The sequence below is a fragment of the Triticum aestivum genome, chromosome 3B (genome assembly GCF_018294505.1).
Source record: "Triticum aestivum cultivar Chinese Spring chromosome 3B, IWGSC CS RefSeq v2.1, whole genome shotgun sequence".
Classification (NCBI taxonomy): Eukaryota; Viridiplantae; Streptophyta; class Magnoliopsida; order Poales; family Poaceae; genus Triticum; species Triticum aestivum.
Genome location: NC_057801.1, coordinates 456435236 through 456459877, shown reverse-complemented (window position 1 = coordinate 456459877; position 24642 = coordinate 456435236). Strand labels below are relative to the sequence as shown.

General features: G+C 43.8%; 1 pseudogene; it reads right to left on the bottom strand.

Annotated features, from left to right (window-relative positions):
- Positions 1–6290: 6290 nt before the first annotated feature.
- LOC123065518 (potassium channel KAT6-like) lies at positions 6291–14481 on the bottom strand (annotated as a pseudogene).
- Positions 14482–24642: the final 10161 nt, after the last annotated feature.

Genomic DNA, 24642 nt, shown 5'->3' with positions numbered 1-24642 from the left:
TTATCCACCTTATCATATATTCCTCACGCATGTCATCTTCCCTTTAAATGGACATACAAGTTTATCCACATCATCAAGCCCATGCAACCAATCAATGTTTCACTTTTCACCAAATGCACGCCATCCACATCATCAAGTGTCATGCAACCATTCAACTTTTCACTTTTCATTTTCCACCACATGCAAGCCCTCCACATCAAAAACATCAAGCACATGAAGCCCTCCACATTATTAATATTTATTTTTATTTAGTTAATAATTGAACTTGAATGTCACAAGACAATATAACATGCATCCACTTCCATTTACCTCTAGATTGAATGTGGTGCACTATTATTCTCATATATTCTAATTTTATTTTCTGATAAGTTCATTACTGAAAAATTCCGCAGCAGCGTGCGAGGCATTATCTAGTTATTGGAATGAGCATAACAGGATGCAACCGTGCCTTCGTATCACTTTAGCTATGCGTAAGTTGACTAAAACTTGAAATCGAGAAATTCCATTATTATATGCTTATTTTTGCATATTTTGGAAAGCATAAATTTTGTGAAAATTTTAAATTGTTTATTTTAGAGATGTTTTATTTTCTTTGTTCTTGAAGGGTAATACTAATGCACTAACTCATCTTTGTTAGAAAACTTCTTTTTTTTTCATTTATATATTCTTAAATGGTAACACGGATGCCACAAATTCAATATTCGTTAGAAAAAAATCATTAATTTGATTTAGTTTTCTTTTAGTGTTACTTTACTCTGTTCTTTAAGAGTAATACAAATGCTATTATTTCATTCCTTCTTACAAAATTGTTTTTGCAAAAATTTCACTATTATATGTTTATTCTTGCATATTATAAAAAGTGTAGTTTCTGCGTAAACTGCATGCAAATATTGTCATTGTTTGTCTTGGATTATTTCCATTCTATTGCTTCTCAAATGTTAATACCAATGCCATTAGTTCATTCTTCCTTAGAAAATTTCATTATTTTGATTTTTTTAGATTTCATTTCATTTTCTTTCTTCTTGAAGGGTAATACAAATGTCACTAAGTTAATAATCCTTAGGAAACTTCTTGTTTTTTCAACATTTCCATTATTATATGCTTATAATTGCATGTGATAAAAAAGTGCAATTTCTGTGTAAATTGTATGCAATTTTTCTCAATATTTCTTTTTTATCTTAATTGATTTGTAAAGGCTGATAACAATTGAGCTAATTCATTTTTTCTTAGAAAACTTCATCATTTCGCTCTTTTGTGTTTTTACTTTCTTTGTTAAGGGTAATACGAATGCGACAAATTCTTTCCTTCTTAGGAAACCTTTTTTTGGAAAAATTTCACTAGTATATGCATATTTGTATATATTATAAAAGTTGAAATTTATGTGTAAATTGTGTGTTAGTTTTTTCATTATTTATTTTTGTTTCTGTGGTAATAACAATGCCACTATTTCATTTCTTCGAAAACTTCATTATTTTGAACTTTTAGTTTATTCTTTCTTCTTAAAGGGTAATATCTCTCTTTTGTGGGAAAACTTTCGATCTATTCATTTTCAGTCATAGCAATGCAATGAACACTAAAAATAATAAAAATTACATCCAAATCGTAGACCACCTAGTGACGAGTACAAGCACTGCGAGCCGAAGGCGCACCACCGTCACCACCCCTCCCTTGCCAGAGCCGGGTAATATCAATGCCACTAATTCATTTTACCTTAAAAAATGTCCATTATTTTGATTCCCTTTCAATATTTTATTTAATTTTATTCTTTAAGGGAAATACCATTCCGCTAATTAATTATGCTTAGAAAACATCTTTTTTGCAAAATTCCATTTTATATGTTCATTCTTGCATATTATTGAAAAAAGTAATTTCTGTATATATTGTGTGCAATTTTTTTATTATGTTGTTTAGTTTTATTCTTTTTCTTCTTGAAGGGGAGAGGGGGGTGAGGGTATCACGGGTAATGGTGTAGCAGTGCAGCTAGCTTGAGGTTAGGCAAGACTAATCCATCAATCGCATGTAGAATCATAGTACTTCTAGAAGGTTGTGCGCATTTTACTGCACCGTTTCTGTTGTCATGATTTAATAATTTATTTATTTAGTTTGGCTCTGAGGGAGATGTTGTAAGCAACTCGCCCATTCGACTTAGTTACATGTACATCATGGACACGCTACTCGCCCTTTCGATCCAGTTGCATGTTCACTCTTGGCATGCAACTCGCCAACTGACCCAGGTTTATGTCCATCCTCTACACACAACTCACCTCTTGGCCCAGTTGCATGTCCATTCTGGACACCCAACTCACGTTTTTGACCTACTTGCATTTCCACACACGACTCACAACTCACCTCCACCCAATCGCATGCTCACCCTCGACACGCAAACACGCCCCACCCAGTTGCATGTCCACCCTAGACCCGAAACTGAACCGACCCAGTTGCATGCTCATCCCTCATCCTCGTCCCGACCTAGTTGCATGTTCACCCTTGACCTGAAACTTAACCCGACACAGTTGCATGTCCACCCTAGAAGCACAAATTTTGCCACTCGACCTTGACTGCATGTCCATTGTCGATAACAACTCAACAAACCTAGTTTCCATATCCACCTTCGACACTAAACTTGTGTTGACCCCGACCCAGTTGAGTGCCCACCCACGACACACAATGTGTGTTGACCTAGTTGCATGTCAACCCTCAACATCCATCTTACCTCCTGACCTAGTTTACATGTCCACCGTTAGCATGCAAGTTACGTGTCCACCCGCGGCACGCAACTTGGCACTCGACCCTGACTCAATTGTATGTCCACTCTTGACACGCTACTCGCCCTTCCAACTTAGTTGCATGTCCACCCTCGACATGCAACTCGCCCTTCCGACTTAGTTGCATGTCCACTATCAACATACGACTCATGTGACCTACTTGGATGTCCACTCTCAACACGCAACTGATCCTGTCCCAACCGAGTTACATGTCTACCCTTGACATGCAACTCGCCTACTGAATCTCGACCGAGTTGCATGTCCACCCTCGACACACAACTTGCCTCTGAACCAGTTGTAAGTCCACCCTTGACACGCAACTTGCCCGTTGACCCCCCCCTGACCAAATTGCATTGCCACTCTCGACATGCAACTTGCCCCCAAACTTGGACCCAGTTGCATGTCCACCCTTGGCATGCAACTTTCCAGTTAACCCCCTGACCCACTTGCATGTCCACCCTCGACATGCAATTTATCCCTTGAACCCTGACCACGTTGTAAGTCCACCATCAACATGGAACTTGCCCCTCCCCGCGAACCATTACCGAGTTGCAAGTCCACTATCGACATGCAAACTGTGCACTGACCCCCGACCCAGTTGCAAGTCAACTCTCAACATGCAAATTTCCCATTGACCTCCCTCGACCCAGTTGCATGTCCACCCTCGACATGCAAGTTGCCTCCCTCGAACCCTGATCCAGTTGCATGTCCACCCTCGACATGCAAGTTGTCTCCCGAACCCTGACTCAGTTGCAAGTCCACCCTCGACATGCAACTCGCCCTTCCGACTTAGTTGCATGTCCACTATCAACATACGACTCGTGTGACCTACTTGGATGTCCACTCTCGACACACAGCTGATCCTGTCCCAACCGAGTTACATGTCTACCCTTGACATGCAACTCGCCTACTGAATCTCGACCGAGTTGCATGTCCACCCTCAACACACAACTTGCCTCTGAACCAGTTGTAAGTCCACCCTTGACACGCAACTTTCCCGTTGACCCCCCTGACCAAATTGCATTGCCACTCTCGACATGCAACTTGCCCCAAAACTTGGACCCAGTTGCATGTCCACCCTTGACATGCAACTTTCCAATTAACCCCCTGGCCCACTGCATGTCCACCCTCGACATGCAATTTATCCCTTGAACCCTGACCACGTTGTAAGTCCACCATCAACATGGAACTTTCCCCTCCCCGTGAACCATTACCGAGTTGCAAGTCCACTATCAACATGCAAATTGTGCACTGACCCCCCGACCCAGTTGCAAATCAACTCTCAACATGCAAATTTCCCCCGACCCAATTGCATGTCCACCCTCGACATGCAAGTTGCGTCCCTCGAACCCTGATCCAGTTGCATGTCCACCCTCGACATGCAAGTTGTCTCCCGAACCCTGACTCAGTTACAAGTCCACTCTGGACATGCAACTTGCCCCCTCCCCCCCTCCCGAACTCTGATCCAGTTGTAAGTCCACCCTCGACATGCAACTGAGTTAGGGGGGAGGGGAGGAGGGGCAAAAAGATGAACTCAAAGTAAATTATTTTACAATCATGATAGAGACAAAAACCTGGGTATCTCACTTACAGACTGAATCACACAACAAGTACTCCCTCCGTCCCATAATATAAGAGCGTTTTTGACACTAGTGCAGTGTCAAAACACTCTTATATTATGAGACAGAGGGACTAGTTGACATGATTTGTTGTCTCTCTGTTTTCATTTTTGACATCCCTTATATACATATTTTTTTTGTATGCTAATTACACCAATGTTTTGTTTTTTCGTGACAAATAACACCCAGAAACAAGGGGTAGGAAGGCTAAAACTCTAGGCTCGATTTTTTAAGATTTTGCTTTGACAAGCAAGGAACTCTCATGTGTAGGCTTAAATGATGCTTGTTTTTACAAGCTTTTTTTTCTCTCTCTAGAAGCCAGGATCTGACCCGTTGTAGGCTTGTCTGTGTTTTTTCCGTTTTTTTATCTCGTGCAGCAACAACTAAAATCGTCGAGTACCAACAATAACTAAAAATGCCCATGCCCAACAGGTTAGCGTTGCAGAGGTTGTACTTAGGCTCAGTTCTTTTTCAAGCTTATGAGAGGCTTATGGCGAAAATTAAGCTCAAGCCCAAAAGAACTCGTTTAGCTGTCATTAGCTTAATTTCCAGCGGCAGCCCCTTCCTTCACGTTTGAGATAAGCCAACGATGGGCAGCTTCCCGAGCGCAGCCCTTTAAAAAGTGAAGCGGTATTTCTTCTTGCCCTTTTCGTTGCTTATATTTACGAAAAAACTGCCACCGCTCAGCCAACAGAACAAGAGGCCCCTGTCCCATGCGGCCAAAATAATAATCCAAGCACAGAACGATGCCATGAGGGATATCATGGACTTTTCATTAGTTTATCAGAAAATAAGCTAGACAAATGAAATAGGAAAAGAATTGGATGGCTTATTCCAAGGGAGCTTATTCTCACTGCAGCTTCTCACGGGCTTAATTTAACTGCAGCTTATGCACAAGCCATGGCTCAAAAGAACTGGCCCTTAGGCTACCCAAATGCTATATAGAGTACCATATAGCGAGGAGTAAGGTACTTCTTGCTAAATAGCGATCCAAAGTGGGCCGAACCATTCAGGAAGGAGCATCGTTTCGTGAGCAAGTAGTTTTCAGAAGGTTCCTACGAGCTCCGCCGGTTTCAGGAACCTTCCAGGCTGTTGTTCTTTGTTATTTTTTCTTTTAGCCGGGTTCTTCTAGTTTTGAGCGGTTTTTTTAATCTTTCATCATTTCCCCTTTTTCCTTTTTGTTATTTTTATGTATATTTCCTTTTCCTGCTTTTCATTTATATATTTTTCTACCTTTTATTTTTCACTTTTCATTCTTACTTTGCAAACTTTTTTTTTTCAATTTTTGTATTAAAATAAAACCAGCCAAAAAGTTCACCTACATTTAAATAAGTTCATATGCACAAAAAAATGTTCATTGTATGTTAAAAAGGTTACCAAAAAAATCAGTTTGGATAAAAGAAATGTTCATCGTATAATTAAAATAATTCACCACTAGAAAAGTTCAATTTGTATAAAAGAAATGGTAATCATACATGAAAAATAGTTCACCCTACACTATAAAAAAGTAAAACATATATTTATTAAAAAACACTTCATGAGAAAAAATGTTCATTCGTATATTAAAAAAATGTTCTGTGTGCTTTGGAAAATGTTCACCATATATTAAAAAAAATGTTCGGTGTGTTTGAAATTTGTGCACAATATTTTAGAAAAACAAATTCTAGTACAGAAAACAGAATTGTTTTTAAAAACTCAGAAACCCAGAAAAATAATCTCTATAGAAGAGAAAGAAAAACAGAAGGACCTGGGCCTGACCATTATCAGGATGATTGTAAGCGATCGTTCCTGGATGAGGCCTAGACAAACCCTAACCCTTAACTTAACTTGTGATTTAGACCAAATGTGTGCATGTCGAATCATGCAGGAAGGGGCCAGCTATCAGGCGCGCGTTGTCTGTCCTCATCCTCGTCAGCAGTTAACGCTACAGCCCAAAGATAAATCGACTGTCGGTCGACTGATTAATAAATAAAAATCAGTCGAGCTTGCACGTAGTTAGACTTAGAGTACAGTTAGACTTAGAGTACAGTTCCCTGTCAACTTAAGAAGAGGTGATCGCCGTCTCTCAGCGCGCGAACGTCATCCACCTCCGCGCCGTCGGCGGTGAGTACATGTCTCGCCGCCATTCCAAACTTGTCTTCGCCAAGCTTCATCAGTTCTTCGAGTGAACCGGGCAGACATACGAGCTTCCCTGCCGCGCGGTTGCCCGCCATGCCACCATCTCTGGCAACACGTACCGGGTCGCCGTTCTGAAACGGGAGTGTGTCGTGCCCGACATCTCTGGCAAATGTTAGCTCCTCTCCATGTCGCACCTTCAGAGATTCAAGATACTGGAGAGAAAGGTAAAATCAATGCCAAGTTCGGACTTCAGACAATCTAGTAAAACAATTTTTTACACTAAATCATCAGGATATTTTTGCTTCTGGACAACACCTGAATAATGCAGCATATGTGCATATAGTACCTGAGCAAAATTGGAGAATATAGTGTCCCCGTCTGCAGTAGCAGGCCGGACGGTGTTCTGCAAGTGGCTACGGCTTATGCGTATAACCTGGGTTAGGGTTCTGCTCCGGATGGTGAATGGCTGCGGGATGTTGAACATCACGCCGATATCACCCGCCATGCCATGTGGCCCTACCCGCATGACAAACTGAAACACAGCCAGAGTAATCGCAGGTTATATAGTCGTTGTCCATTTTTTTCAGTTAAAAGAAGAGTAAAACCTTATTTTTCAGCGGGTTCCGGCAAATTTCAGGCCGGGCTTACCTTCTCCAGGCCATCGTCCTTAGCAGTTCTCAACACATCCTGAAATGATACACAATAATGTCAGTCAGGGAATATACGTACTTAATGGAAGAAAACAGGACGTGAAATATGTGCAGTGAATTTACCACTTGGCCGGACGCGATGATGTAGCAGTCCGTCGGGATCTCGTTCTCCAAGACAATGTCCATCTTGGGCGGAAAGAACTCCGCCTTCATCTCGGAGACGAGCTGCACGACGAGGTTGTCCGAGACCCCCCGGAAGAGGTAGCAGTCCTCGACCGCGGCCTTGTAGAGGTGCTGCGCGACGGCCGACCGCGCGGCCTTGGGCAGCTCCGAAAGCACCTCGTCGGGCATCAGCAGCTCCGCCATCTGGAACCTCAGCTGCAAGCTCTCCACCATATGCTCCCGCATCCACACCGGCAGCCGGTTCGCCTTCCCGTACCTCGCCACCTGGTCCACCATGTCCCTTTGCAGGTCCAGTTATTAATGGTGCATCATATGCATCAACTGCAACTGCAGCTGCGTTTGATGCTTTTACTATGCGTCTGTTTGCTGGTGAGGAAGGTACCATGCGGAATGTGGTGGTGGCACCGTGGACGACGAGGTTGGTCATGTTGCCGATGACGTAGCAGGCGATGCCCATGTTGCAGAGCATGAAGAGGATGCTGAAGAGCTTCTCGCCGGTGTTGGCGGCGTGCAGGTCGCCGTAGCCGACCGTGGCCATGGTGGTCATGGACCAGTACACTGCGTACGTGTAGGCGAACCACACGCTGCGCTCCTTGAAGTCGCCCCGGAGGCTGCCGATCCAGGTCTGCTCCTTGTCCCGGTAGTGGAACGCGAGCCACAGGTACCCGCACGACGCGCAGTGCAGCGCAAACAGAGCCACCTGCATCACCAACTTCTGTTACGCATGAGCCAACTAGTAATTCGGGTTTGCTGACGAATTTCGTGTTCAAGTATTGTTCTTACGCAGAATAGCTTGATAAACCTAGTCCAGAAGTAGCTCAGCCTGGTGTCTTTCTCCAACCTGCAATGTTCATACAAATAAATGTGTGCGATTTTACCTTGTTATTAATCATGAGTAAACATGTACTCCATCCGTTCCTAAATATAAGCCTTTTTAGAGATTTCAATGCGAACTACATACAAAGTAAAATGAATGAATCTACATTCTAAAATACGTCTATATATATCCGTATGTAGCCCGCATTGAAATCTCTAAAAGTCTTATATTTAGAAACGGAGGGACCAACACATATGCTAGCCTCTGTTCATCACCATGCTCTATATCAACAATTAATGAAATACTCAGATCAATGAAACATGGGCAGTCTCAGTCTCAGATCAAGGTCGCTTGAAGCGCGACTACACTGTACAGCCGACAAGATAAGGCCAAAGAAAGAATGCCACGCCGCCCAACTCTATAAAACGTATCTTAAATCGTTTATGGATGCATTATTGAGCACACTCGTACACATTATTAGCCAGACACAAAATCCTAAATGGCCCTGTTGCAAAAGGACTTGACTGAAGTGACTCGAGATCTGACATTTTGTTCCACCCCAGATGGATTCAGGCCTCCGAACAGGTGTTACTTGTTTCGTTCTATGTCGACAGACATGCTACTCTTATAGGGCGGGGATTTTTGTATATTGGTGTTAGAGTATCTCTAACCGACCCCTTCTAATCTCTATTCCTAATGGAGTAGTTGGTAGTCTCGCTTCCAGGTTTTTTTTCGTCCCACCTATCATGGTTTTTTTTCGTCCCACCTACCATGGTTTTTTTTCAACCGGTTTTTTTCATCACACCATCCCCACCCCTACCCCACCCCATTCACCGCACGCAGTCAGGTTCCGTTTCCCCCCTTACGTCCCCGATTCATGCATGACAATCAATTCTTTCCAAACGCAATCATGCATGACAATCAATTCTTTCCAAACGCAATCAATTAACTTAAGGTAACCAGACACAATCAATTCAATAAAACGGAGCGATATCTCGGACGATTTTCTTGCTCCCGATATATAATGGTGCTAGCCAATCTGTTAACAAATGAGAAGGAAACAATCACGTGTATGTAGGGAAGATAATCGTGGAGATTGCAGGGCAGTTAAGGCCGTGCGTCACATGCAGGAAGGATTTCCCGAGTTCAGCGAAAGAGAAGGAAATCTGAGTTGGTGAATAGTCTCCACGATTTATTTTCGTCTGGCTTTTTTTCGTCTGATTTTTCTTCGTCCCACCTCCCACCACCACCCTCTCACCGGTTTTCCTCTTTTCTCGTCTAACCGGCAACACCCAATGTATTTATGGTAATCAATCACAATTAATCCACGTATGGTAAGGCTATAAACTCAGAAATCTCAAATATGATTATTATAGTAATAAATCCATCCAGGTATGGTAAGGTCATAACTCAGAAAATTTCGAATATGGTAATTATATGGCAATAAATCAATCCAGGTATGGTAAGGCTATAAATATAAAGGAAAACTATTCCTGTGAGACGTCTAATACATGGCTTTCGTCAGACCAGCATCTCACCAATCGTTTTGGAGCCATGCATCCAACAACGCCTGGCTGTACTATATAACCCCTCCGAATCATCCTCACATCCACCATCAAACCCTAATCAACTACCTCGCCACCCTCTCTGCCACACCTGCCATCTGGATCCTCCTCGCTTCAACCTCGCTCTTATCGCACCACCGCATCTACGTTCGACCAGCAAGTCCTCCGGCAAGAACGCACACACCATGTCGCCTTGATGGCTAAGCATGTGCATGTGTGCTTCATGCCCCCACAACGCTCCTTGTGATCCGTTCGTCGCGCTGCATCCCCAATCTGGCCGGTGTGGCACTGTAATTTCGCCGGTGTGCAGACCTTCGTTTCCTCTGCTACTCCTCGTCAGACATTTTGTAGTTGCTGCTTGAAGTGGTATGGTCGTGCTCTGCTCGTTGAAGCCTGTAATTGGGGCTGCATGCTATAGACTCATGAGGTCCCTTTTCAATGTGGCTGCGTGGTAGCGATGCTCTTATGCGTGCTACGTCGGCTGTGCTCCAGCGGTCTTGCATTTGGCCGGGTTGAAGGATACCATATGTATAGTAGCCACACGTGATTCAGATTTTGTTCACATTGGAAGTACAAGTGATTGTTGTTGGAAACAAATTTCCACCCTTTTGGAAGCATAATTTTCTTCGGTCAAAATGTATATGTAAAATTATTGGTATACTTTCTACCTGCAATTCAATTACCTATCAATGGTGTATCCAACATTGCTCTATTTTTCTTCCTACACATAAGAAAAATCTCTATTCCTAAGGGAGCAGTTGGTAGTCTCGCTTCCAGGTTTTTTTTAGTCCCACCTTCCATGGTTTTTTTTCGTCCTAAAAAAATCTACGAAATTTCGTAGGTTAACCAGGGACAACTCCCACCTCCCAGGTTTTTTTCGTTCCACCTCCCATGGTTTTTTTTGGTACCTCGTCCCACCTCACACTAAGCCGCCACGAACCGCAAAAACCGCATACCTTAGCCAAATCAACAAATCTCTCTCATTAATGCAATTTTCTTTAGGAAACAAATAATGGATTCTTTCCTACCTTAGCCAAATCAACGGATCTTTTCTATTAATGCAATTTGCTTTAGCAAACAAATAATAGATTCTTTCCTACCTTAGCCAAATCAACGGATCCCTCCCATTAATGCAATTTGCTTTAGCAAACAAATAATAGATTCTTTCCTACCTTAACCAAATCTACGAAATCTCTCTCATTAATGCAATTTGCTTTAGGAAACAAATAATAGATTTTTAGGAAACAAATAATCTCTAATCTCTAATAATTTCTACTCCTAATGAAACAGTTGGTAGTCTCCTCCCACCTTCCATGGTTTTTTTTTGGTACCTCCTCCCACCTTCGCTGGTTTTTTTTCGTAGATTTTTTTCATTCCCTCCCCTCACTTCATCGGTTTATTTTCGCGTCACCCTCTCACACAACGAAAGAAATCTAAACAGATCAGAACTTTTCATACTGGCGCAAGTTATTTAGTAATGTAGAATCAATCACGAACAATCTCTAAAGATCAAATCTAAATTAATTAACCTTACCTTAAATCACTCAGTTACATTAATTAGAAAACAAATAATTGATTTTCAAAAAATCGCTCAATCACGTAAACCTTACCTTAACTCACGGATGGTAATCAATCTCCAAACAAAGGAAACAATACATCGAGGGAGCAGTAAATAAACTCCCTTTCTTATGACATGTATATGATCTTTCCTTCCCTCTACGTTGTCGAGCGTTCTTGATTCTCGAGGCCGATGCTTGGGCTGCGTCACTGGGTCGCGACGGTGCTGGAGGACGAGGACGGCGAGGCCGGGTGCCGCGGCACCGCGTTGGCCGCGGCCGGTGAAGGGGGCAAAGAAGGGCGGCTTCCCTGGCCCTGGCCATGGCCGTGACCCTGTGAGTTGGTGCGGTGGAAGTGGCACTTGAAGGACACGGCGTGGGTGGCCGACGCGCAGACGCGCTTGGAAGCGGGCCCGTGGCCCGTGCCGGACGGCGCCGACACCGACCCGGGCCACCTCCTCCGCGTATTCTTGGAGCTGTGGCTGGCCGATTTACATGAAATTAATTCCCTCAGTTGTGGTGGCAAATATAATACACATAATCCATATTGTTATGTACTAGCTTGTGTGTGTGAAATAGATGGATTATGCTCCCGTACCCAATAAGATGGATATGTGTGTGTTAGAGAGAGAGAGAGAGGGAGAGGGGGAGAGAGTGAGGAAGAGGGAGGCAGAGAGTGTGTGTGAGGAATTGATGATAAAAAAGGTCGCCAATGTCACTTGATATATATGAGAATATTAATATTGAACTTTTAAAGTTAATGTGGCCCCGTTGCAACGCACGGGTGTTCTTCTAGTCTAGTGAGTATATGACTGTCTGTCTTTTAGTGGTGTATATTTGTTCCTCTAAAAAATGCAGCTTCTAACTGAACCCCTAAACTTAACTCGTTCAAAAAATAAACATAAATTTGGTGCAAATTTGATCAAACTAATCCATCGTACCTGATTGGAACTCGATTCAGCCACCCAGAGCAAGCAAAGGTCGACGACCGTCGTCACCCCCGGCCTTTAGAACTTGTATGGTTTGTGGAACTCGATTCGGGCTGATGTGCTTGTGTTTGTGTTTTGGATTTCAGTACTTGTTGAGCTGTGCCCTCAGCATTAACCCCTTATGCTACTTTGTGTGTGTTTATGGAATTTGTGTGTGTGTGTATGAACCTTGTTGGATGTTTGGCTTGGACGGTTTGCTTTATCTATAAAACGAGGCGAAAGCCTTTTTCGGTATAGAACTTGTATTGCCGGCGCTCTTCTTCGACATGCTCTGGGTACAGGCGGCGGAGCTCCGCCATGCATTCCTCGTCGGCGCGATGTCGGGGAAGTTTAGTCGGGGGTTTGCACCGTGGAGGCGCACCGACATGATGTCGTACGCTCGCGCCGCTGACTAGTAAGAACCGACCCAAATCCGCTGGTGGGTATTCTGGTCGGTGATCTCCGCCACCCACTTCCCCCATGCCCGCTGCCACACGGTGAGGTACCTACTCTGTGGCCCCGGCGATGACCGCATGTCGGGGAACCAGGAAGCGCCGCCGAAGGAGGAGGACAGAGCGCGGCGAGCACGGGCTCTGGAGCGTGGAGCAGCGCTTCTAATCGGTGGCGGGGAGCGGCGGTGGCTGGATCCGGCCATTTTGGGTAGTATGGCAACAGCGGTGGCGGTAGAGTGCATAAGGTCGAGCGGTGGGAGGAGGGAGATTTTTACTCCAGCGGTGGCCAACCTAGTATACTTAGGACACTGATATGTATCGGACATTAGGTACGAGCAGATGACAACTTCGAACGTTTTCGACGGGAAGTTTAGTGACGTGAGGATGGTAACTTTAGTTGTCAAAAGCATGGCAAGTTTAGCGCTTCAATTTATTTTTGACAGAACCTTGTTGTGTGTCACTAAAAATTGCCATCCTTGCCTGACTGGAACTGCCATCGAAAAATGTCAAGGCTGAAGTGCCACGCATCTGACGTGTGACACTTATCATATGAGTATATTTAAGGGTTGGGGTGGCCACAAAGTAAACATTATCCTTCTCTAACAGTTTTAGGAGATCAGTTAGGTGCGGTTTATTGGAGTAAAACCATATTTTATTTGTCTAATAACATCTTTTAGGGGATCGGTTAGTGAAATAAGATATCGTACTAGGACAAAGTACATTGTATGTGTATATATAATGGAGTAGTATGCTCGTACGTAGAGTACCTTGCAAAGAGCTTACTGGCGCGACGCAGCCGCCAGAGCCGGAGAAGGATGAGGAACCCGCAAGGTCCGTTTTTCTTGCCCCTCACGAGCTGGTAGACCATTCACAAATCACAAAGCATCTAATCTCTTCCCCCCCTGATTTCAGGTGGAGGTGAAGTGGATGCTTTGTGATTTGTGGATGTCACGTGTCATCCATCAGGATGGGTCTCACCTGCTAATCCGTGAGACCTGGTCTCATAGAATTTTTTTCCATCTGCAACGGGATTGTGGAGGCCACATCCAGCACGAACCACGGCCGCGTCAGGTACCTATAATTCCAATCCGCGCAAAATACGCATGGTGTTATTACGCATAGATATCGCCAAGAGTCCTAAAGGAAACAAATTAATTCGCAGCGATGAGTACGAGTTAGTACCTCGCGGCGATCTTGCTACGGTCGTCGACGAGGAGGTCGGTGGACCTGTCGCGGTACGCGACGAAGAAGGAGACGACGATGTCGGCGCAGAAGAAGACGTCGACGACCAGGTCCACGACGAGGTGCGCCCGGGAGGCGGCCTTCTCCAGGGCCAGCTCGAACGGCGACGCCCACGCAGAGTAGGCCACCAGCACGATCAGGAACATCTGCCAGTACCTGCGATCGAGATCAACTCCGTCGTTCAACCTCGTATAGCACGTGGACATGCCAAGGCGATCGAGCCGCGCGCACCTGTAGGGGCGGCCGTAAGGGTTGATGACGTTTGGCCGGAGCGGCGGAGGGACTCCGCCCAGTGCTTCCGGGAGATGCCCGGTAGAGAGGCTGATGTTCCGCGGCAGGAGCATCCTCGACGACGACGACGAACCTCTCTGACTTCCTACGCCTGCCATGGCCATGCTGACTAGCAGCCTCTGCGGCCGGCCCAGGGATAACCGGGAAAGTATCGAATCGGTGATGTAGGGTATTGAATGAGAAAGTTTAGTGCTAGTCGCAACCAAAAGAAACAGCGGAATTGTATTTACTTCCTAACTTCGCTCTTAATTATTATCAGCCTATCTTTTTGTCTATGGCAGACAATAATAATGTGTTAATAATCTTCCTACCTTAAGCTCCGGCCTCCAAGTATCAACCGGATAACAGGAACAAAATTAATGAAAATAACAACAGGCAAGGTGCACCTGTTTGGGCTGCCTCGGCCCAACCAGGAAAACACGCATAGGACCCTTACATGGGTTGGCAAGAGCACGGCCTACTAAATTCATTTTTTTTTCGGAAAAATATTTTATTTCGTATATGTCTGAAGAGTATTGCCAGAATTTAGTTTTTTAGTTGTCCGAAATCAGTTCTAAATAAATAGTTAAAAGGGGCAAAAAAATGATCATGCATGTAGATATATATGTTCATACGTGGAAATAAAATATTCATCATGTATTAAAAAATGTCCCTGTGTAAAATAAATAAAATTTTGTATTAAAAAAGGTCAATATAATTTTATAATTTTTTTCATATATTCATAAAAAGTGTCCACAATGTACATATATGTTGACATGTGTGAAATAAATAAATTATTGCTTATTTAAAAGTTCCATTATCGAGAAAACTAAATTCCTGTATTTAAAAGTTTATGTATCCCTTGCATAAAGTTCATAGATTCCGAAAAATGTTTAGAAACATGTGGGTATATGTCAATATAATAAATGGTTTAGAGTCCAAACGAAAGAAAAGGGAAGAAAATGAAATAAAAGAAAACTGGAAAGAAAAAAAAAGGAAAAAAAAAGGAAAAGTTATAGAAACACAGAAAGGAAACGTTGATGGGCTCACCCGGGTATATTTGCCATCTATATTTGCCCACAACGGTATCGTCCCTTCCAGAAATTCATTTTTCAATACCACGTATATTAATTACTTAAACGGTTATTAGTTGTTATAGTCGTTCCTCTTTCTTTTTCCGAGATCTATTCATCAATTATAAATGTGGTACAAAGAACACTAGAAGTAAATTTTACATTCATGTCGGTAGACTACTTGCATATGCCACGCAGAGCAGAAAACTTCTCAGAAACACACCATCCAACCTGTTATCAAAACTATGCTTTGCAATCTCACGTGTCACCCCCTAGCTTGCCAATTGATTTTAGAGAGCTTAAAACTTTGGTACAGTCTACAAATACTAAATGTTTCCTTCGGATCAACGTAAGGGAACTTGACAAGGTTTCTACATGATTTTTTTATGATGCGCCAAGGGGGGAGTCCTACTCCCATCGGGAGTAGGACTCCCTTCTTTCCAAGTAGGAGTAGGAGAAGGGGGGAAAGAGGAGGAAGAGGGGAAGGAAAAGGGGGGGGGGGGGGGCGCCGCCCCCCTTCCCTTGTCCTATTCGGACTAGGAGGGAGAGGGGCGCGCGGCCCCCTCCTGGCTCCTTCCCTCTTCTCCCTCGTGGCCCATGTAGGCCCAATAACCCCCCGGGGGGTTCCGGTAACCTCCCGGTACTCCGGTAAAATGGCGATTTCACCCGGAACGATTTCGATGTCCAAATATAGGCTTCCAATATATCAATCTTTATGTCTCGACCATTTCGAGACTCCTCGTCATGTCCGTGATCACATCCGGGACTCCGAACAGACTTCGGTACATCAAAACTTATAAACTCATAATAAAACTGTCATCGTAACTGTCATCGTAATACATCATCTCATAACTAACTCATTAGTTACAATGCTTGCAAGGCTTAGGTGATGAGTATTACCGAGAGGGCCCAGAGATACCTCTCCGACAATCGGAGTGACAAAACCTAATCTCGAATTATGCCAACCCAACATGTACCTTCGGAAACACATGTAGAGCACCTTTATAATCACCCAGTTATGTTGTGACGTTTGGTAGCACACAAAGTGTTCTTCCGGTAAACGGGAGTTGCACAATCTCATAGTTGCAGGAACTTTGTATAAGTCATGAAGAAAGCAATAGCAGTATACTAAACGATCAAGTGCTAGGCTAACGGAATGGGTCATGTCAATCACATCATTCTCCTAATGATGTGATCCCACTAATCAAATGACAACACATGTCATTGGTTAGGAAACATAACCATCTTTGATTAATGAGCTAGTCAAGTAGAGGCATACTAGTGACCATAATTTTGTCTATGTATTCACACATGTATCATGTTTCCGGTTAATACAATTCTAGCATGAATAATAAACATTTATCATGATATGAGGAAATAAATAATAACTTTATTATTGCCTCTAGGGCATATTTCCTTCAGTCTCCCACTTGCACTAGAGTCAATAATCTAGATTACATAGTAATGATTCTAACACCCATGGAGTCTTGGTGCTGATCATGTTTTGCTCGTGAGAGAGGCTTAGTCAACGGGTCTGCAACATTCAGATCCGTATGTATCTTGCAAATCTCTGTGTCTCCCACTTGGACTTGGTCCCGAATGGAATTGAAGCGTCTCTTGATGTACTTGGTCCTCTTGTGAAATCTGGATTCCTTTGCCAAGGCAATTGCACCAGTATTGTCACAGAAGATCTTCATTGGTCCCGATGCACTAGGTATGACACCTAGATCGGAAATGAACTCCTTCATCCAGACTCCTTCATTTGCTGCTTCAGAAGCAGCTATGTACTCCGCTTCACATGTAGATCCCGCTACGACGCTTTGTTTAGAACCGCACCAACTTACAACTCCACCGTTTAATATAAACACGTATCCGGTTTGTGATTTAGTATCGTCCGGATCAGTGTCAAAGCTTGCATCGACGTAACCATTTACGACTAGCTCTTTGTCACCTCCATATACGAGAAACATATCCTTAGTACTTTTCAGGTATTTCAGGATGTTCTTGACCGCTGTCCAGTGATCCACTCCTGGATTACTTTGGTACCTTCCTGCCAAGCTTATTGCTAAGCATACGTCAGGTCTGGTACACAACATTGCATACATGATAGAGCCTATGGCTGAAGCATAGGGACCATTTTTCATTTTCTCTCTATCTTCTGCTGTGGTCGGGCATTGAGTTTGACTCAACTTCACACCTTGTAGCACATGCAAGAATCCTTTCTTTTCCTGATCCATTTTGAACTTTTTCAAAATTGTCAAGGTATGTGCTTTGTGAAAGTCCTATTAAGCGTCTTGATCTATCTCTATAGATCTTGATGCCCAATATGTAAGCAGCTTCACCGAGGTCTTTCATTGAAAAACTTTTATTCAAGTATCCCTTTATGCTATCCAGAAGTTCTATATCATTTCCAATTAATAATATGTCATCTACATATAAAACTATAAATGCTACAGAGCTCCCACTCACTTTCTTGTAAATATAGGCTTCTCCAAAAGTCTGTATAAAACCATATGCTTTGATCACACTATCAAAGCATTTATTCCAACTCCGAGATGCTTGCACCAGTCCATAAGTGGAACGCTGGAGCTTGCACACTTTGTTAGCACCTGTTGGATCAACAAAACCTTCCGGCTGCATCATATACAACTCTTCTTCTAGAAATCCATTCAAGAATGCAGTCTTGACATCCATTTGCCAAATTTCATAATCATGAAATGCAGCAATAGCTAACATGATTCGGACAGACTTAAGCATTGCTACGGGTGAGTAAGTCTCATCGTAGTCAACCCCTTGAACTTGTCGAAAACCTTTTGCAACAAGTCGAGCTTTATAGACAGTTACATTACCATCAGCGTCAGTCTTCTTCTTAAAGATCCATTTATTCTCAATGGCTTGCCGATCATCGGGCAAGTCAACCAAAGTCCATACTTTGTTTTCATACATGGATCCCATCTCAGATTTCATGGCCTCTAGCTATTTTGCGGAATCTGGGCTCATCATCGCTTCCTCATAGTTCGTAGGTTCATCATGGTCAAGTAACATGACTTCCAGAATAGGATTACCGTACCACTCTGGTGCGGATCTTACTCTGGTAGACTTACGAGGTTCAGTAGAAACTTGATCTGAAGTTTCATGATCAATATCATTAGCTTCCTCACTAATTGGTGTAGTTGTCACAGGAACCGGTTCTTGTGATGAACTACTTTCCAATAAGGGAGTAGATACAGTTATCTCATCAAGTTCTACTTTCCTCCCACTCACTTCTTTCGAGAGAAATTCCTTCTCTAGAAAGGATCCATTCTTAGCAACGAATGTCTTGCCTTCGGATCTGTGATAGAAGGTGTACCCAACAGTCTCTTTTGGGTATCCTATGAAGACACATTTCTCCGATTTGGGTTCGAGCTTATCTGGTTGAAGTTTCTTCACATAAGCATCGCAGCCCCAAACTTTAAGAAACGACCACTTTGGTTTCTTGCCAAACCACAGTTCATAAGGCGTCGTCTCAACGGATTTTGATGGTGCCCTATTTAACGTGAATGCGACCGTCTCTAAAGCATAACCCCAAAACGATAGCGGTAAATCGGTAAGAGACATCATAGATCGCACCATATCAAGTAAAGTACGATTACGACGTTTGGACACACCATTTCTTTGTGGTGTTCCAGGTGGTGTGAGTTGCGAAACTATTCCGCATTGTTTCAAATGTAAACCAAACTCGTAACTCAAATATTCTCCTCCATGATCAGATCGTAGAAATTTTATTTTCTTGTTACGATGATTTTCCACTTCACTCTGAAATTCCTTGAACTTTTCAAACGTTTCAGACTTGTGCTTCATTAAGTAGATATACCCATATCTTCTCAAATCATCTGTGAAGGTGAGAAAATAACGATATCCGCCACGAGCCTCAACATTCATTGGACCACATACATCTGTATGTATGATTTCCAACAAATCTGTTGCTCTCTCCATAGTACCGGAGAACGGTGTTTTAGTCATCTTGCCCATGAGGCACGGTTCGCAAGTACCAAGTGATTCATAATCAAGTGATTCTAGAAGTCCATCAGTATGGAGTTTCTTCATGCGCTTTATACCGATATGACCTAAACGGCAGTGCCACAAATAAGTTGCACTATCATTATCAACTCTGCATCTTTTGGCTTCAACATTATGAATATGTGTATCACTACTATCGAGATTCAATAAAAATAGACCACTCTTCAAGGGTGCATGACCATAAAAGATATTACTCATATAAATAGAACAACCATTATTCTCTGATTTAAATGAATAACCATCTCGCATTAAACAAGATCCAGATATAATGTTCATGCTCAATGCTGGCACCAAATAATAATTATTCAGGTCTAAAACTAATCCCGAAGGTAGATGTAGAGGTAGCGTGCCGACCGCGATCACATCGACTTTGGAACCGTTTCCCACGTGCATCGTCACTTCGTCCTTAGCCAGTGCTCGCTTATTCCGTAGTCCCTGTTTCGAGTTGCAAATATTAGCAACAGAACCAGTATCAAATACCCAGGTGCTACTACGAGCTCTAGTTAGGTACACATCAATAACATGTATATCACATATACCTTTGTTCACTTTGCCATCCTTCTTATCCGCCAAATACTTGGGGCAGTTCCGCTTCCAGTGACCAGTCTGCTTGCAGTAGAAGCACTCAGTTTCAGGCTTTGGTCCAGACTTGGGTTTCTTCTCTTGAGCAGCAACTTGCTTGCCGTTCTTTTTGAAGTTCCCCTTCTTCTTCCCTTTGCCATTTTTCTTGAAACTAGTGGTCTTGTTGACCATCAACACTTGATGCTCCTTCTTGATTTCTACCTCCGCAGCTTTTAGCATTGCGAAGAGCTCGGGAATAGTCTTGTTCATCCCTTGCATATTATAGTTCATCACAAAGCTCTTGTAGCTTGGTGGCAGTGATTGGCGAATTCTGTCAATGACACTATCATCCGGAAGATTAACTCCCAGTTGAATCAAGTGATTATTATACCCAGACATTTTTAGTATATGTTCACTGACAGAACTATTCTCCTCCATCTTGCAGTTGTAGAACTTATTGGAGACTTCATATCTCTCAATCCGGGCATTTGCTTGAAATATTAACTTCAACTCCTGGAACATCTCATATGCTCCATGACGTTCAAAACGTCGTTGAAGGCCCGATTCTAAGCCGTAAAGCATGGCATACTGAACTATAGAGTAGTCATCAGCTTTGCTCTGCCAGACGTTCTTAATGTCGTCAGTTGCATCAGCAGCAGGCCTGGCACCCAGCGGTGCTTCCAGGACGTAACTTTTTTGTGCAGCAATGAGGATAATCCTCAGGTTACGGACCCAGTCCGTGTAATTGCTACCATCATCTTTCAACTTTGCTTTCTCAAGGAACGCATTAAAATTCAACGGAACAACAGCACGAGCCATCTATCTACAAACAAACATAGACAAGCAAGATACTATCAGGTACTAAGTTCATGATAAATTTAAGTTCAATTAATCATATTACTTAAGAACTCCCACTTAGATAGACATCTCTCTAGTCATCTAAGTGATCACGTGATCCAAATCAACTAAACCATAACCGATCATCACGTGAGATGGAGTAGTTTCCAATGGTGAACATCACTATGTTGATCATATCTACTATATGATTCACGCTCGACCTTTCGGTCTCCGTGTTCCGAGGCCATATCTGCATATGCTAGGCTCGTCAAGTTTAACCTGAGTATTCCACGTGTGCAAAACTGGCTTGCACCCGTTGTAGATGGACGTAGAGCTTATCACACCCGATCATCACGTGGTGTCTCGGCACGACGAACTTTGGCAACGGTGCATACTCAGGGAGAACACTTCTTGATAATTTTAGTGAGAGATCATCTTAAATGCTACCGTCAATCAAAGCAAGATAAGATGCATAAAGGATAAACATCACATGCAATCAATATAAGTGATATGATATGGCCATCATCATCTTGTGCTTGTGATCTCCATCTCCGAAGCACCGTCGTGATCACCATCGTCACCGGTGCGACACCTTGATCTCCATAGTAGCATCGTTGTCATTTACGCCATCTATTGCTTCTACGACTATCGCTACCGCTTAGTGATAAAGTAAAGCAATTATAGGGCGTTTGCATTTCATACAATAAAGCGACAACCATATGGCTCCTGCCAGTTGCCGATAACTTCGGTTACAAAACATGATCATCTCATACAATAAAATATAGCATCACGTTTTGGCCATATCACATCACAACATGCCCTGCAAAAACAAGTTAGACGTCCTCTACTTTGTTGTTGCAAGTTTTACGTGGCTGCTACGGGCTTAGCAAGAACCGTTCTTACCTACGCATCAAAACCACAATGATAGTTCGTCAAGTTGGTGCTGTTTTAACCTTCGCAAGGACCGGGCATAGCCACACTCGATTCAGCTAAAGTGAGAGAGACAGACACCCGCGAGCCACCTTTAAGCACGAGTGCTCGTGACGGTGAAACCAATATCGCATAAGCGTACGCGTAATGTCGGTCCGGGCCGCTTCATCTCACAATACCGCCGAACCAAAGTATGACATGCTGGTAAGCAGTATGACTTGTATCGCCCACAACTCACTTGTGTTCTACTCGTGCATATAACATCAAGGCATAAAACCTAGGCTCGGATGCCACTGTTGGGGAACGTAGTAATTTCCAAAAATTTCCTACGCACACGCAAGATCATGGTGATGGCATAGCAACGAGAGGGAAGAGTGTTCGTCCACGTACCCTCGTAGACCGTAAGCGGAAGCGTTAGCACAACGCGGTTGATGTAGTCGTACATCTTCACAATCTGACCGATCCAGGCACCGAACGTACGGAGCCTCCGACTTCAGCACACGTTCAACTCGATGACGATCTTCGGCCTCCGATCCAGCCGAGCTCCGGAGATGAGTTCCGTCAGCACGACGGCGTGGTGATGTTCTACCGATGCAGGGCTTCGCCTAAACTCCGCGACGATATGACCGAGGTGGAATATGGTGGAGGGGGGCACCGCCCATGGCTAAGGAACGATCCGTAGATCAACTTGTGTGTCTATGGGGTGCCCCCCGCCCCCGTATATAAAGGAGCCAGGGGGGAGGAGGCGGCCGGCCAAGGAGGGCGCGCCAAGGGGGGAGTCCTACTCCCACCGGGAGTAGGACTCCCTTCTTTCCAAGTAGGAGTAGGAGAAGGGCAGAAAGAGGAGGAAGAGGGGAAGGAAAAGGGGGGGGGGGGGCGCCGCCCCCCTTCCCTTGTCCTATTCGGACTAGAAGGGGGAGGGGCGCGCGGCCCCCTCCTGGCTCCTTCCCTCTTCTCCCTCGTGGCCCATGTAGGCCCGATAACCCCCCGGGGGGTTCCGGTAACCTCCCGGTACTCCGGTAAAATGCCAATTTCACCCGAAACGATTCCGATGTCCAAATATAGTCTTCCAATATATCAATCTTTATGTCTTGACCATTTCGAGACTCCTCGTCATGTCCGTGATCACATCCGGGACTCCGAACAGACTTCGGTACATCAAAACTTATAAACTCATAATAAAAATGTCATTGTAACATTAAGCGTGCGGACCCTACGGGTTCGAGAACTATGTAGACATGACCTAGAACCATTCTCGGTCAATAACCAATAGCGGGACCTGGATGCCCATATTGGTTCCTACATATTCTACGAAGATCTTTATCGGTCAAACCGCATAACAACATACGTTGTTCCCTTTGTCATCGATATGTTACTTGCCCGAGATTTGATCGTCGGTATCCAATACCTAGTTCAATCTCGTTACCGGCAAGTCTCTTTACTCGTTCCGTAATACATCATCTCATAACTAACTCATTAGTTACAATGCTTGCAAGGCTTAGGTGATGAGTATTACCGAGAGGGCCCAGAGATACCTCTCCGACAATCGGAGTGACAAAACCTAATCTCGAATTATGCCAACCCAACATGTACCTTCGGAAACACATGTAGATCACCTTTATAATCACCCAGTTATGTTGTGACGTTTGGTAGCACACAAAGTGTTCTTCCGGTAAACGGGAGTTGCACAATCTCATAGTTGCAGGAACTTTGTATAAGTCATGAAGAAAGCAATAGCAGTATACTAAACGATCAAGTGCTAGGCTAACGGAATGGGTCATGTCAATCACATCATTCTCCTAATGATGTGATCTCACTAATCAAATGACAACACATGTCTATGGTTAGGAAACATAACCATCTTTGATTAATGAGCTAGTCAAGTAGAGGCATACTAGTGACCATAGTTTTGTCTATGTATTCACACATGTATCATGTTTCCGGTTAATACAATTCTAGCATGAATAATAAACATTTATCATGATATGAGGAAATAAATAATAACTTTATTACTGCCTCTAGGGCATATTTCCTTCACTAGATGTGTGTGTCGTCAGGCGTCGACGGCGCAACGGTAAGGGCCCCTCCACGACCGATGGTTCACCCAGGCGAGGTGCCGGTTCTGGGTTGTGGTGCGGCTCCGGTCATGCAGTTTTTGGTAGCATACATCACCCATGGGTGTGTTGAATGACACATGAGGTCGATCTAGAGGTCCAGCTGAGGATGGGTGCAAATTTGCCAGCAAAATCTTGGTTCGGCCTCGGCCAGAACTGTCAACGGCGGCGCCTGCATGTGTCGTTACCTCGTTGGAGGCTTTGTGCGGCGATTCACATTCCATCTTTGCCCCTGGGTGAAGGAAATATGCCCTAGAGACAATAATAAAGTTATTATTTATTTCCTTATATCATGATAAATGTTTATTATTCATGCTAGAATTGTATTAACCGGAAACATAATACATGTGTGAATACATAGACAAACACTACAAAAAAAGACACATCCGTGACATTTTGGGCCGAATGAATTTTTTTGGTCATACATATGACACTTCTATGACGCTAATTGTGACAAATCCCGGTATCATCATAGATGTGGTGGGCTCCTACTTCTATGACAAAAAATCATGACAGAAAATGGGCTTTTCGTCTTGGGCGGGCCGGAGATGCAGCTGCATGACATTCTTTGGGCCGTCCATGACGGAAAAAACCGTGGTAGAAGCGAGGGGGAGGAAAATTTCGGGGAGTTCCCGGTTACGGTGGGAGGTCGGGGGCCGAGCGATGCGCGTTTCTCTCGTACACATACGCGCGTGTATGCGAGGCGTTGGCTCTAACTGAACCCGAGCGAGGCGTTGGGCTCTAATTGAACCCGAGCGATTGCACTGCAGGCTACGCGTTACTGAACCCGAGCGATCGATCGATGGCTGTTAACTGAACCCGATCAAGCGATTCCTTCGCTACTGTTGCTAACTGAAGCCAAT